This window comes from Mixophyes fleayi, chromosome 3 (genome assembly GCF_038048845.1).
Source record: "Mixophyes fleayi isolate aMixFle1 chromosome 3, aMixFle1.hap1, whole genome shotgun sequence".
NCBI classification, from domain to species: Eukaryota; Metazoa; Chordata; class Amphibia; order Anura; family Limnodynastidae; genus Mixophyes; species Mixophyes fleayi.
Window position 1 is genome coordinate 254,675,089 of NC_134404.1, and position 15,514 is coordinate 254,690,602.

At 42.7% G+C, this 15,514-nt stretch overlaps 1 long non-coding RNA gene across 1 annotated transcript in view; it reads left to right on the forward strand.

Moving 5' to 3' along the window:
* Window positions 1–1,785: 1,785 nt before the first annotated feature.
* LOC142144496 (uncharacterized) overlaps window positions 1,786–15,514 on the forward strand; it is a 38,893-nt gene continuing 25,164 nt past the window's right edge. The window contains exon 1 of the long non-coding RNA XR_012689729.1: window positions 1,786–1,886. This is a non-coding gene — a long non-coding RNA (uncharacterized LOC142144496). The remainder of the gene's footprint in view (window positions 1,887–15,514) is intronic.

A 15,514-nucleotide genomic window follows, 5' to 3' on the forward strand; every position in this document is an offset into this window, starting at 1 on the left:
AGACACCCAACTGCCTTTTTTGGTATGAATGTCAATAGCTCTTTTTTAGAATATTGCCTGCCACCTTGTATTGGTGTGTGTAGCTGTAGAATTAAGGAGGGCCTAGCAGGGATTAAACAGTATTTTTCCTAATTTGCACTAATAAGGTAATATACACCCAAAGACGAGTGCTCCATTGCTAAGAATTTAAAAATGAAGAGGAAGACAAGCAAGCTTGTCTGTAGAATTTGCAGGAGAATTCTTCTGCGTTATATAGGTAACACCCAAAGAGAAGAGCCATTGCTAATTGTAATTGCTGAAATAGAAATTATAGGCCTGCCTGGCTTGGGCTAAATCTGCAGTTAAATTTTATTGTGCCATAGCTCACTCAGAATCAGGAGAGGTGGTGGGGTTCAGTGCTAATCTTCCTCAAACAATAATAAATTCATCCCCGATAGAATCCAGCATCATAGTCTGTGTACTTTGATGTAATTGCCGATAATGGCCTTCCTCATGGAATTAGTAGAGCAGAGCGGTCACGATTTTTGGGCAAATCTTTTAGAGCAGAGCAAATGTCAAAATGTGGTGCTGACTCATCTGCATCACCACTGGGTGTCTTGGGAAAGCTAAGTTTTTCTGAGAAGCAGTTGCCAGAGAAACTGAAGGAGTAGACATCATTAGATGTAGATGTTGATAGCTCTTGGATCCTGGCAAAGCGAATTAATCCCTAGATCTACAATTAAAATCTAGTTAGCAGATTTACTTTCATCCGTAAAATTTCTCTAGCTGCTTCTCAAAAAGTATAATTAAGGCAATCACTTGACTCAAGCTAACCGTGCCTGCACTCTCTCCACAGGTGACTACTTCGCTGTACATTCCCCTCAAATGCTAGTCTTCTTGCAGCTGCTGCATTCTCCTACATGCTGTTGCAGAATCCCGAAAATGTCCCTAAATTTTTCGGGGCACAAACAGCATATTCTGCATGTCATTGTCATTTTTAAAACGTTCTGTAACACCAAGTTGATTGGGTGAGCAAAACAAGAAATGTGATGGATTTCCCCCCCCCCCTCCCCCGCTGTAATGCTCTAACAATATTGGGGTCATTATCAGAAATCACATATCCTCAGGAGAGTCCAAGCAGGATTAGCCATGTTGCAATGAAATCTTAGTTTTTTTTAACAGATTGTCAGCTGTATGCCTCTTAGTGAAGCCGCTGATACACACAGTAGCCTGCCTCTGAAAAATGTGAAGTTCTTGGGTACACGTTACAGCTGTCCCTGCTGGTGTAGGCGAATCACCAACCCAGTGGGCTGTCACAGTCATATAATCAGGGCCGGATTAACCGCAGGGCTTTATGGGCTATAGCCCAGGGGCCTCAGGCAGCTGGGGGGCCCCTAAGATCTGCCGGCAGCGTTATATATATATATATATATCTTTCATACTGCCGGCGATCGCTGTCAGTGAAGGCACCCCTCCTCCACGGACCAAAACTTTAGCATACTGCCGCCTGCTGTACATTACAGACAGGGCAGTATCAATATTGAGACTGCATCTCCTCTCTTTTTTGGGGGGAGGGTGTAGGGGTCAGCGTGGGCACCAGCTCCGATGGTGCTTGGGCACTCCAGAAAATTTACAGCTTATTGCAGAGACTTTTTTTCCCTCTGTCTCCCTGGTACCCGGAAAAGCAACCAATTAGGGAGTCACTGATGTCACTGTGCAACTCCCTAATTGGTTTCTGCTGCTGCCAATCACCGCCCCCTGGTAGGAACAGTGTGTACTCCCCCCCCCCCCTCTCCCCTCTCCCGACACTTGAAGCAGCGTCTCTCTGTGCAGCTGTTGGAGGCAGACAGCAGACAGAATGTGACACAGGAAGTAACCAGACCTGTTCCTGTTGAAATGTCTGAAAAGTAAGTTGTATATGTTAAGGAGAAAGACATTGGTACAAAGAAGGGTTCCAGAGCACTCTGATATAGAAAAAAACACATCATAAAGTACAGTCATGTGTGTGCTCTGCATATATTTTATTCCTAACCAAAATCCCTGAAAATACAATTAATGTAATGAAAATGGTGTTCTTATTTCTTAAAAAGTGCTAATTAATGTTTTATAATATAAAAAAATATATATAATAAAGATTGTAAGTGCTAACAATATCATGTTTATATTATAAAGATGTCTTTGATTACATTAATATATTAAGTGATATTCCTTAATATGCAATATTAATTTAATCAAAATTGTATTTTATAAAAATACAAAGATACAGGCCAGGTTCCTACTGGTGTTGTGTTAGTGTTTTTTTAATGAGAGTGAAAATGAATGACAAATTCTACTAGGAGACTAACAGTGTCTGGATGTGGTGGAAACTAGTTCCAAAAAGGCCACTCTCTAAGGAGTGAGCTGTGCATGGTCCTGGCTGGTCTCGTAGTGCACATTGCCCACACGCTGTGCAATAGTGCAATAGTTTAAAAACAAATAGTGGTTTATTAAGGTTAAAACAATGCTAACTGGTTATAATTGTAACAACCATTTATTATTTACCTATGCTAAAACCAGTTGGCATTGTTTTAACCTTAATAAAATCATTTGCTTTCAAACTATTGCACTCCTACAAATTGTTGAACATACATAAGGTACATTAATCCATAGATATCCTTTTTGGTTTTTGAAAATACAGAGTAGGTATATTAAAATAAACATTTGTCAAGCGACGTATGCCCAATCAGATATTACTGGGGGGCCCCCAGTAATATCCTATTGGGCATACGTCGCTTGACAAATGGGGGCCTCACAGTACCCCTAGCCCAGGGGCCTACAGTGTCTTAATCCGGCCCTGCATATAATCTTTAGTTTGCCCAGTTCCGCTTGTCCACATATCGGTGGTTAAGTGTACAGTGGGTAAAATGGCATTTAGTGGCCCAATAATTACATTTTTACGAACCTTCTGGTAGAGGTGAGGAATAGCTTATCTAGTAAAATGGTGTGTGTGATGGAATTTGGTAATAGGGACAGAAAACCTCAAGTAACTGTCTAAAACCAGCTGCATTAATAGTGGACATTGGACGCAGATCTAATACTAGCATGGTCCCCATGGTGTATGTGATCCGCTTTGCGACTGGGTGACAGCTTTCTTACTTTCTTCCTCTAGCAAAGGATTGTTTAACAGTCAATTGTTATAAACGACTAGTAGTCTTCATCTGGGTTGAAGATCCACCCCCAGCAGCAGCAGCAGCGAGACCAACGCTCAATAATTCTTCAGAGGAATCATGGTTAGTGGAGGAGTCATCTAGAATTAGGAACTTGGATGCAGGACTAACTCCCATCACTTCTGGGGATATTGATGATGAAGGTGTTGGGGGTGTAGATTGCAGGTGCTGGGATCTAGATGAGAGAAGGGAGGTAGATGATGCTGGACTGCTTGTTGTTATTTTTTTAACATAATTTTCTGATTTTCCCCAACGGCTTTCCATGAACTCGCTTCAAACATGGATGAGGATCCCAGATGGTTAAGGTCCCTACCTCTACTGAGTGTGGCTTTAAAAACGCTACAAATGGCTAGACAACTGTTGTCAGGATTTGTGTAAAAATAATTCCACACTTAAGAGGTGGATTGTTGGTCTTATGCCCAGGCATGACAATGGCCTTTTTCTTATCACTGGCAAGATCTGCTGCAATCTTTGCTTGAAAGTGTATGAAAATAATATTGTGACCTATGGTGGTCAAAATAGAATGGAAATGACTGGAAATTAGTGTTAGTGAGGTAATAATAATGTAGATACAACATAATACCTAAATTATATTATTTTAGCCCAAAAAATGGAATTTTGTAGAAAATACCAAAACAAAACCAAACAAAACCGAAACACGCAAGGGCGGTTTTGGCAAATCCAAAACAAAAACCAAAACACGAAGGTAATCCAGATCCAAAACCAAAACACGGGGGTCAGCGAGCATCTCTAGTTTTAACGTATATTTAATAAAATAAATGGTTCCTACCTCGCTGGTGCAGTGGGGATCTGGGGCTCACCTGGTTGGTTTCTGGTGTTGCTCCCTATTTGTGGGATCGGAGGGCTGTGGTGCCGTAGAATCCCCCAATCATTGGTGGTCCTCCAGCTGGATTTAGAAGGAGCCAGAGGGGCAGGTTCATCCTAATCAACCATAGTTCTGGGAAGGCATACCTCATGCCCTCCCAGAACTTTGTAGAAATGTAATTTTTTTTACATCTCCATAATTATATATATATATATATATACACACACATATATGTATTGTGATAGAGAACTGCATTCACTGGAGCCTCACACAGGTTTGCTGAACCATTTCCATGTTTATTAGCAGTTGTCAGGATGACTAAACAGTTTCACAAAATCTCCCACCACCTACATCTGGCTAAACAATAGTTCCCTGGCGACTAGCCGGCCACTTATTGCCATAGGTGGTCCCAACCACAAATAAAAAGAGTGCCTTTATCCTCCACCCAAGCACTGCAAACAAATCACAGCAAAACAAACCAATTACACCCATGTGGAAGACCTGTGTGTGTATATGTTGAAAGAGGATCCCAGGGAAAATGTAACCCTGCCTGAAGCCTGTTGCTGCAGACTAGCTGTGTTTTTACTTATTTCCTTATAGGGGAACTATGACAAATATGTCTCTTTGCCACATACCCCTCCACTTAGCATCGCCAACCTCGGTAAAGCGGACACTGCGGAGAGCGCATCTCGGCGAGAAAGGGCATTTGCATTTTTGTGCAGACTCCCTGGCCTATGCTCCACTGTGAAGTGGTAGGAGTGTAGCGCTAGAAACCACCTAGTTACCCGGGCATTCACCTCCTTGTTCCAGTGCATCCACTTCAGTGGTGCATGGTCAGTGACCAAGGTGAATTCTCTACCCAAGAGGTAGTACCTGGCTAGGCACTCCTGTTCCACAGTGGAGTATTTCTTCTCCCTGGGCAGAAGTTTGCAGCTCAGTTAGAGGATGGGTTTCTCTGTTCCATCAAACCTCTGCGAGAGCACAGCACCCCAACCTACTCCAGAAGCATCCTTTTGGAGATATAATCTCCCGCTGAAATCCGGTGCTTGGAGTATTGGTGCTGAAGACAGAGCCACTTGAAGACCTTGCCAGGCAGCCTCCGCTGCTTCCGACCAGATCAACTTGTCCGGACAAGTTTTTTTAGGAGCTCTGTAAGAGCAGCAGCCCTAGTGGCTAAATTAGCCATAAACCGGCGATAGTACCCAACTAGATCCAGAAAGGTTCTCAGCTGGGTCTTCCGCTCAGGCTTGCACCAATCTCGGACAGCCTTTACTTTGTCAAATTGGGGTTTGACCTAACCTTGTCCCACAACATACACCAAGTATTTGGCCTCACGCATGGCCAATGTGCATTTCTCAGGATTGCCAGTTAGACCCACCTCCCTGAGTGAGGCTAATACTGCCTCCACTTTGGGTAGATGTGTCTCCCAGTCCTGGGAGTGGATGACAATATCATCTAAGTAGGCAGCTGCATACTCTTGGTGTGATTTTAAGAGACGATTCATGCCTTTTTGGAAGGTGGCAGGAGCCCCATGTAGCCCGAAAGGCAGAACTTTGTACTGGAATAACCCATCCGGGGTTGAAAAGGCTGTCTTAGCCTTGGCAGATGGTGTTAGGGGAATCTGCCAGTAGCCTTTGGTTAGATCCAACGTTGTGAGGTACCAACTATTGGCTAAGGTTTCCACTAATTCATCAATTCGGGGCATCGAAAATGTGTCAAAATGGGAGACTACTCCCATTTGGCTTAGCCACTAATACAATGGGGCTCTTCCAGTTGCTATTGGATTCCTCAATGACATCAAGGTCCAACATTTTTTTAATCTCCTGTTTCACAGCTTCACGTTTAGCTTCAGGAATACGGTATGGGCTTAATCTCACCACCACTCCTGGAGGTATAAAATATGTTGTGTTCTATGAGCATGGTACGGCCTGGCACCTCAGAAAACACGTCAAGGTTCCTCTGAACCATTTACTCAGTCTGTCTTCTCCGCCCTGGCAACAAATCGTTCCTTATGGGAACTTGATTTCCTGCAGAACTGCGTTTACCAACGTGGCTTTTGACTCCACCCTATCATGACAAGGTTTCAGCAAGTTGACATGATATGTCTGAATAGGTTGTCACATGCCTTCCTGTCTGACTTTATAATTAACAGGCCCCACAGCCTCAATCATCTAATATAGCCCCTGCCAATTGGTGAAGAGCTTACTCTCTTATGTGGGTACCAGGACCAGAACTTTATCACTTGGTTGGAAAGCCCTAATTACAGCTGACTTAGCGTAGTTTCTTTTCTGTCTCACCTATGCCTCATGCATATGTTGTTGTACCAACAGGGTTATCTTCCCCAACCTGTCATACAACTTGGACACAAACTGGATCACATAGGGTTCTTTTGGACTCTGTTGCTCCTAGCCCTCCTTGAGAACATCCAAAATACCCCTTGGCTGCCTGCCATACAACAATTCGAAGGTTGAACCCTGTAGATGCTTGAGGCCCCTCCCTCACTGCGAATATTAAATAGGGTAATAACACATCCCAGTCCCATTTTTCCTGCGCCACTGCCTTTCTCACCATGTGTTTGAGTGTCCTATTACAACGTTTCACTAACCCGTCAGTCTGCGGGTGATAAACTGATGTGTGTAACGTTTTTACTCTAAACAACCGGCATAGCTCTTTCATTAGACGGGATATAAAGGGAGTACCCTGATAAGTCAAGATTTCTTTGGGGATACCCAACCTGGTACAATAGCAGAAGGATTCCTTTTGCTATTGTACTGGACTTTATATTGCACAAAGGTATAGCCTCGGGATACCTGGTGGCATAGTCTATTATGACCAATACATACTGATGGCTGTGGGCCGACTTCTCTAATGGGCCTACCAAATCCATACCAATACGCTTAAACGGGGTCTGCACCACACGGATGGGAACTAGCGGAGCCCATTAGTCTGGCTTCAGACATGTTCTTTGACAGACTGGACACGTCTGGCAAAACCTTTTTATTGCCTCGTACACTCCCGGCCAAAAGAACATGAGCAATATCCGCTTCCGTGTTTTATCTTCCCCCAAATGTCCCCCACAACGATCCGTATGTGCAGCTTTGAGAACAAGTGGTGTATGGATTTGTGGCACTAACAATTGCTCTACAGTTCTACCCTGTACATTAACAACTCTATTCAACAGATCATTCTTTACCATATCATAGGCAATACCTTCTGCAGGCTTGTTAGCCTTCTCTACCCAATTAATCTCAACTACATTCTTATAGACATTAGCTAAGGCAACATCTCCCAACGGCAAAAGTCTCTTAGTGGAAACAAGTTAGACAAACCTGTCCAGTCTGAGTCCTCATTGGACAGTTCACTACCCGAATCCACCAGAACCAGCACCAGATGGTGATTCACAAACAGTCATGCAGAATAAGCAGGACTTCCCGGTAACCGGACTCATTGTACAGCAGCTCGGATAGGTTGGTTGTGTGTGCGCTAGTGAACAATCGATAGGTTCTACTAACGTTGGGCACTGAGCCCTCAAATGTCCAGGCTCTTTGCACTTGAAGCAGATTGGACTTAATGCAGGTTTAGCTGCCTTTTTATCAGACAATCTCTCCTTACCAACATCCGGTCGACTGTTCCTTATGCCAGATTTTGACCGAGGTACAAACTCTGGAGCAGGCAATAGAGGTTTGGGCATATGCTAAAGGCGCTGTATCTCTCCACTACAGCAGCCAATTCCTCATACGACAGAGGGTCCGCCTGTAGTACCTACCTTTGGAGCCCTCGGTCCATTCCCCGGATACAATGGTCAATGGCCAGAATTTCGATCATTCTGCCCGCAGTGTTCTTTTCTAACTGCAACCACTTCTTTAGTGCTCTACCAAGTTCAGCAAGCTGAGCCCGAACTGATAAATCTTTGGAGAGTCTCCAGTCATGATATCATTGGGCCTCCCCTGCTCTGGTGACTCCAACCCTTACTAAGATGGAAGTTTTCAGCCGCTGATAATCGCCAGCCTGGTCCTCATCTAGGTCTACATAGGTGCGCTGTGCTTCTCCTGAAAGACAGAGAGCCAGATGTTCGCACCAAGTCCCAGGTGGCCACTTGGCTCGGGTGGCGGCACAATCAAAGGATATTAGATGTGCCTCCATGTCATCAGAAATTAATTTCTGTAGCGTGGGGGTAGCTGGAGACTTCCTGTCCCGTCTTCCCCGAGCAATCTCCTCACAGAGAAGACGGGAATTTTCCTCCTGCACTGAAGCAACATTCACTAGGGTTCCTAAAATATTTTTCATTGCCACAGGAGTTTGTGCAAATGGGAAGTGAAACCTAGCTTTTCTCAACATTCAGCCAAACAACAAAACTTTCTGGACCACACCCAATTCACAACTAAGTGACCCACAAGGTGTGGCACTACAATTACCAGGAAAAAAAATTGTTTTTGGTTTTTTTTAAACCCCATTTTTTTTTTTTTTTTTTAAAAGCCGACATTTGCTTTAGAAACCTTCACTGAAATATAGCAAACAAATAAAAAAAAACTTTTTGGGGGACCACACCCAACTTGCAGTTTGAACCTTTAACAATTGTGACACTACAATGACCAGCACTGTTTAAACTTTTGCTTTCTTTTGCAACCAAAACAGCTGCTAATCAGTTTCCAGTACACAGGTTTGTCTCTTCACAGCAACAACATTTGAAACAAAGCATTACAACAGTTTGATGCATTATAGTGATTTTTAACAGACTCCACTCACCACCTTTGCATCTGGAGGCTCCGAGGACGGCTGTGTTTTAGCTGTCCTACAAATCCCATGATGACACCACTTGTGATAAAATACTGCATTCACTGGAGCCTCACACAGGTTTGCTGAACCATTTCCATGTTTATTAGCAGTTGTTAGGATGGCTAAACAGTTTCAGCGATGGTACAGCAGTCATATCCAGCAAAAGTATTACAAAATATCCCACCACCTACATCTGGCTAAACAATAGTTCCCTGACTGCTAGCCGGCCACTTACTGGCATTGGTGGTCCCGCCCACAAATACAAACAGTGTTTTTATCCTCCAACCAAGCACTACAAACAAATCACAGCAAAACAAACCAATTACATTCATGTGGAACACCTGTGTGTATGTGCTGAAAGAGGATCCTAGGGAAAATGTAACCCTGTCTGCAGCCTGCTGCTGCAGACTAGCTGTGTTTTTACCTATTTCCTTATAGGGAAACTGTGACAAATATGCCTCTTTTCCACAATATATATATATCATTTATTTTATTGTAACTGCCAGGCACTCCCAGGATTGGTTGTGTTTATCAGGGCCACCCCTGGCATTACTATCGCAGACAGGCAGTCTGGCAGTGGCCATGGTTCTTGGTGTGGTCTTCCAGGATTACCAAATCCAGAGGCGGTTTGGTCATAGGTCTTAACGGGAGGTTTACTGGTAGGTCGGTGCCCTAACAAGGCCACCCGGAGGCTGTCTCATGTATCTCTGGATTATTTTTTATTATTATTTTTGTTATTTACTGCAATTTTTTCTATATCCGGCAGGCGGGGATTTTGGGTGATGAGTTGGGAAGCAGACCGTTAGGGCAATCAGCACGGTAACGGCTCTGAAGGAGATCATAGGAGTCGCATCCTATTCGGGATCTGCTCTTGGCTTCCTTGGGTGCAAGGGGGTGGTCCCATCAGTGGAGAGCAGTATGCAGTAAATTGCGAGGTTGCCTGTTGCCGAGTTGGGTGGGGGCTGCAAATTCTCTCAGAGTCTTCATGCAGTGCACTTCCTCCGCACTGAGGCCAAGCTGCGCTGTCCCTGGACATCTTATGGTAAGTCACTTTCAGAAAATACAGGTACACACACTCGGCATACACTGGGACAGACAATCGGCACACATAAACTGGTACAGACACTGTGCGCACATGCAGCGGAACACACTGGGCACACATACACTGGTAGAGACGCATCCATGGGAGTACTTTAGTTTAATAAAAAAAACAATATTTTTTTAATTGTTCATGTTAGTGAGTTTATAAGTAAACGTCTGTTTTATTGATTTTCAAATAAAGTACAAATATTACAAACATCTGAATTGTGTCTATCAGTCAGATAATGTGTAAGACATTCAAAACATGTTCAAGCAGTAACATACTCAAGATTGTTACAACACAATGTTCAAAGAGAGTGGCATCATTATATCTCAATCAGCGTTGTTTAGAAATCTTAAAACTGATGCCATGGTCATATGTATAAGTATACAAGTACAGCAACCAAAACAATATAAATAATCAAACAAACTTCCAATGAATGCCCCGAATAGTTATAAGTGATAAATATTGAGGTATGCTCGTCCTGCTGAGCACATCACCTCCCGTCAGCTAGGTCACATAAGTCCCCAAATCTCTCTACACTGGAGGTAGGGTGGGGTGGGGGGTGCAAGCAGGATCCACTTTTAGGCTATCCATTACTAAATCTCAGATATATTATTATTATTATTATTATCGTTTATTTGTTAAGCGCCACAAGGTTTCCGCAGTGCCGAACATGGTACAAACAGTAGACTATACAGGGTAAAACAGTACAGGACAATAAACACAAAGTACCAGTACTTCAGAAACTCCAAGCAGGCAGATACAGTAGAGACGGAGCAGAAGAACAGGTATGGAGACAGGAGGGAAGAGGGCCCTGCTCATTCGAGCTTACATCCTAAGGGAGGGTAAACAAAGTCAGGCACAAAAGGGAGCCAGTGAAGCAACGGGGAGAGAGGAAAGGAGCCAGGGGAGAAACAGAAGGGTGAGTGGTTAAGTGGATGGTTGGTAGGCCTTAAGGAACAGGTGAGTTTTAAGTGCCCGCTTGAAGGAGCGGGCACTCAAAGTTAGTGTTGAGCGCATATTTGTGAAGGCATGATTAGGTCATTACGGGCTGTGCCATTCCCAGCACACTATGCAGAACCCAGGTAATATCGTCAAAAAGGTTCATAATGTTATTTCTCAAATCAGGGAATTTTGATTCACTATAAGGGCCCCATTTAGCCAGAATTTTATCACTTTCTTCTCAATATCGTGAAGGGCTCCCCTTCTGTCAAAATATAAAGAATCCAAAAGCTCAGTTTTGACTTCAGAAAGGAAGGGAGAGGCAGCAGTGATCCAATGTCGGAGTATGGCTAATTTGGAAATGGTAAGCATCACAGTAAGGAATGGATTTACATCTTGGATCCCCCTTGGGGGTAGTAATGCAGTTCAATAATGAAAGTTACAAAAAAGAACAGCAACTTTGTCAGGGGGTACCCAAAGGAAATTCCAAAAATTGTTCCCAAATGTTTGGATTTGCCGACATTCCCATATATTGTGCAAAAAGGAAGTCTTTGTACAATTACATTTAGGGCAAGACTCCTCTCTCACATTGTGCTTTCTCTTGTTTTTTGATACATAACCTCTGTTTAATTTGTTTTTATGTACCTCCTGCAGTCTGGTTGAATGTAACCATTTCATGACATTGTCATGGTACTTAACAAAATCTGCAGAGGAAGGGAGTGTTGCAGAATCTTTGGCCCAAACTTTGCAGGTTCCCGAAATTTGATAAATCTCGTGAAAGAAGGTCATGGTACAGATAACTGTCGAAGTCGTATAATTGGATGAACGAAAGTATATTGGTTAATATTGTTTTGCTGTGCGATTGCTATTCGTACGCCACGTAACACAGATCCTTACGCCACCTAACACAGCGCGTGGTGCGATCGCATGGTAAAATATGCACGCACACACTTGCATGACAACATTTAGTTATTTATGTAATTCATATTCATATTGGATCCATTACACAGTAATTTATGAGCAGACAGTATTTGGTTTATTATTAGTTTATATATTATGATTATATGTACACTTTAGTGTTATCTAAGGTTCAGGTTATGGGAAATGTTTCATGTCTGATATCATACCAATCCCCTATTCATCAGCAGCTGTCCGATTCCATCGCCGAAGAGATCGCATATTGCATACTCTAGTTATTAATGTTAGGGAATAAATAGCCAGAGTGATATCAGAATGTGAAATGCTAATGAATTCATTGTAACTGGAGAATATCCCCTGGAGAGACGACCCCCACCTTTGGATTCCTTAGATTGAATCAGCCTATGCCCTGTTTACCCTGGAACCACCTTTGTCTGGACCTATAGAAGCAAGCTACGTCATCTCTATTGTTCACTGTGTAACACTGACTGAATATATATCCTAGTGGCACCCCCACCAGTCTCAGACTTCACTGATCACAGTATTCAAAGGTGAATCACTGTCCAGGGGTGCCCGTGGTTAGCGCAGCGATGCGCAGAGGTATGTATGTAACTTTTGGTATTGGCTGTACTGTACTGTATCATTATATAATAATGTATTGAATTGTTGACAATTTACATCTGCTAAAATAAATCACTTTGTGCATTAGAAACACAATACAATCGCCTATGCAATGCTTATTTGAAAACGATAAAATTACTTTAATATAACAAATTTTCAATTTCTGTCTCTCTGAAAAATTTAATAAATTATCTAAAGCAATAAATACATAAAAAATGTGTATTGCTGAGCTGGAATTTCTCCTTAAGCTGCTGAAATGAGAATAGGGTCCCCCCAGTGTGTGATTGAGGAAAGACCTTAGCCTCTCCATAGGGCATATAGCTTTTTATCCATACCCGGGGTGAATGTAGGATTTCCCAATATCACTACATATTTAGTAGAGGCACGAGGGTGATCTAATTTCTTTGAGGTAGATGCCCATGCCTTATAGGCGTCATGAAAAAGAATGTTGTTTAAGACCCTCTTGGGTAACTGAGACTTAGGAAGATGTATGAGAGCCGCGGGGGAGTACGGATGAAATAAATCATTTTCATTTTTGTTTTCATCAATAATTTTTATTTAACAAAGCTTTGCAAGTTATTTGGGGTACAGAAAAAAGAAAGAGGGAAGGGGAACAGACAAGAGGAGGACGGGGGGAGGGGGTTTGCAGAGGGGAAGGGGGGAATTCCTCAATGAGTTTTGCCATAAATAAATATTGACACGTGTAAAAACAGAGACCATGAAAAGAGTTTCAACAGTTAACATGACTGAGTCAATTACAATGAAGGATACCAGCATGGGATGTATTAGGCATCTTGAGGGGGTTCGAGTAGGGCTAATGGGGATGGGACCGGGGAGGAGGAGTTAGAACACCGAATTGCTCCCGCACCGTCCATTGTATATTTGTGCCACTTAAATTATTTCATAATGGGAGCTGAGGCTGAGGTGGAATGTGGCATATCAATCGTCTCTATCTCGAATCTGTGCTGAACTCTGGATTTGATCCTAGAAAGAGCAGGGGGGTCAGTGGCTTTCCAGTTTTGGGCTATGGCAGACCTAGTTGCTATCAGGATGTGACCTAGGAGATAACGATCTTGCTTAGGAACAGATGTAGGATAAAGATGGAGCAATGTCACAACCGGCGTCTTAGTCCATGGATACCCTCAATACCACAGATATAAAATCAAACACGTCCTGCCAAAGAGGTTAAATGTGTGGGCATGCCCAGAAGACATGGAAAATGTCAGCAGTGTGGGTGCATTAACGCTAGTAAAATTAGGATTAAGAGTGCCAGATAACATGGAGCCTGGCCAGGGTGAGGCAAAGTCTGTTAACTGGTTTAACCTGCATCTCAGTGTGGTTAACACATCTAGACATATGATTTGAGATGGTATATATAGCTTTCCATTGCTGCGGAGAGAGAGAGAGATTAAGATCTGACTCCCAGCGTGCCTGAGAAGATGTCTTGGGTGCTGTAAGTAGGAATTGGAGGTAATGATACCAGAATGTTATCCCTTCCCTATTGGAGCCTTTTGTCCGTCTATCTGAAGAATTGATCCGCCATAGATCATAGAGATCATGGGCCTGATTCATTAAAGACCTCAACTTGAGCAACTTCTTATTTCAGTCTCCTGGACAAAACCATGTTACAATGCAAGGGGTGCAAATTAGTATTCTGTTTTGCACATAAGTTAATTACTGACTGTTTTTTCATGTAGCTCACATATATCAACTTTAAATTTCAGTGTACAAATAAGCTATCAAGTATTTGTGTGCTACATGAAAAAACAGTCAGTATTTAACTTATGTGCAAAGCAGAATACTAATTTACACCCCTTGCATTGTAACATGGTTTTGACCAGGAGACTGAAATAAGAAGTTTCTTAAGTTAAGATCCTTAATGAATCATGCCCCATGTTCTGATAATAGCTTGCAAAAGGCAAGGAAAGGGCGACTAAGACATTTGCACTAGATGAACTGGGGGTCTGAGATTTGTCTACTCTAGGGTTCAAAGTTAAATTGAAGTCCCCCAGTATAATCAAGTGGTCCTGTTGTACCATAGACCTTATCTCAAACACTGTTTTAATAAAGGATATCTGGTGAGAGTTGGGAGCATATAAAGAGACTATGGTCACTCATCCAGGAGTCCCACCAGTATAAGGCAGCGTCTTATTAAATCTGGCCATTGACTATATAAGAAGGAGGAAAGTTTTTACGGCGATAACTAGTTAGAGAAAGGCGTCCTATGAGCAAAAGGAGGGGAAGAAGGGAAGGAAGGGAAGGGCAGGAATAAAATAACAAAAAGGGGAAAAACAGAACTAGCCGAAAACAGGTCTAGAGTGTTTGCCACAGAGGAGAGGCAGTGGCAAAGTAGGTAACATGTTGAGGTGGGGGAAAAGTTGGAAGCCGCCCACGTGACAACACAGTCAAAGAGGAGGGAAGAAAAAAAAATCCTCCCCAACATTAAATGGTAAATTGTAATGCAGTTGAGGACTAGGTGACACACAGTAAGTACAGTCATAGAGTGTCAAACAGTAATATGATGACCATGGGATAGTGTAACATTTAAAAGGAACCTGAACATAGATGAAAATTAAATTTACACATAACAGTGAACAATAAATAAACTACAAAATATGATATGTCCCGCCCTCATCGGGTAGTGAGTTCTGGGCATTGGAACCCCAGTTCCCCAGTGTAAGGGAGGGTGGGACCGGCGCCCAGATGCAACCCTCATGGAGGAGGTCTGGGTTGGAAAAGGCAAGAAATAGGAATTATGTTAAACCAGAATGTGTAAAATGAAAATGTGGAAAAACAGCCAATATCGAAAGCATAACACAAAAGAGGTAAGTATACTCATCCAGTTGAAGATGACGGGCCTGATTCATCAAGGAACGGATCTTATCTTTCCCTATTGTAAGTTGCGCTGAGTACTTTACGTAGAAACAGGGCCAGATAAGAGATTCGCAATTCAATAAGGAACGCAATGTCGAAAAACACACCCACCTGCAGTCTTTTACGCAACGGAATAGAAGATGCAATGGATTCTAAGCAATTAGCTCACTTAAAAAGTTCTGCTACGTTTACTTCTGCTACGTTAAGATAAAAAATATATACGTCACGCCAAATGTGGGAGGTCCGACGAGTTTGTTTACAAATCTTAAAACACAATCCAGTGTGTAT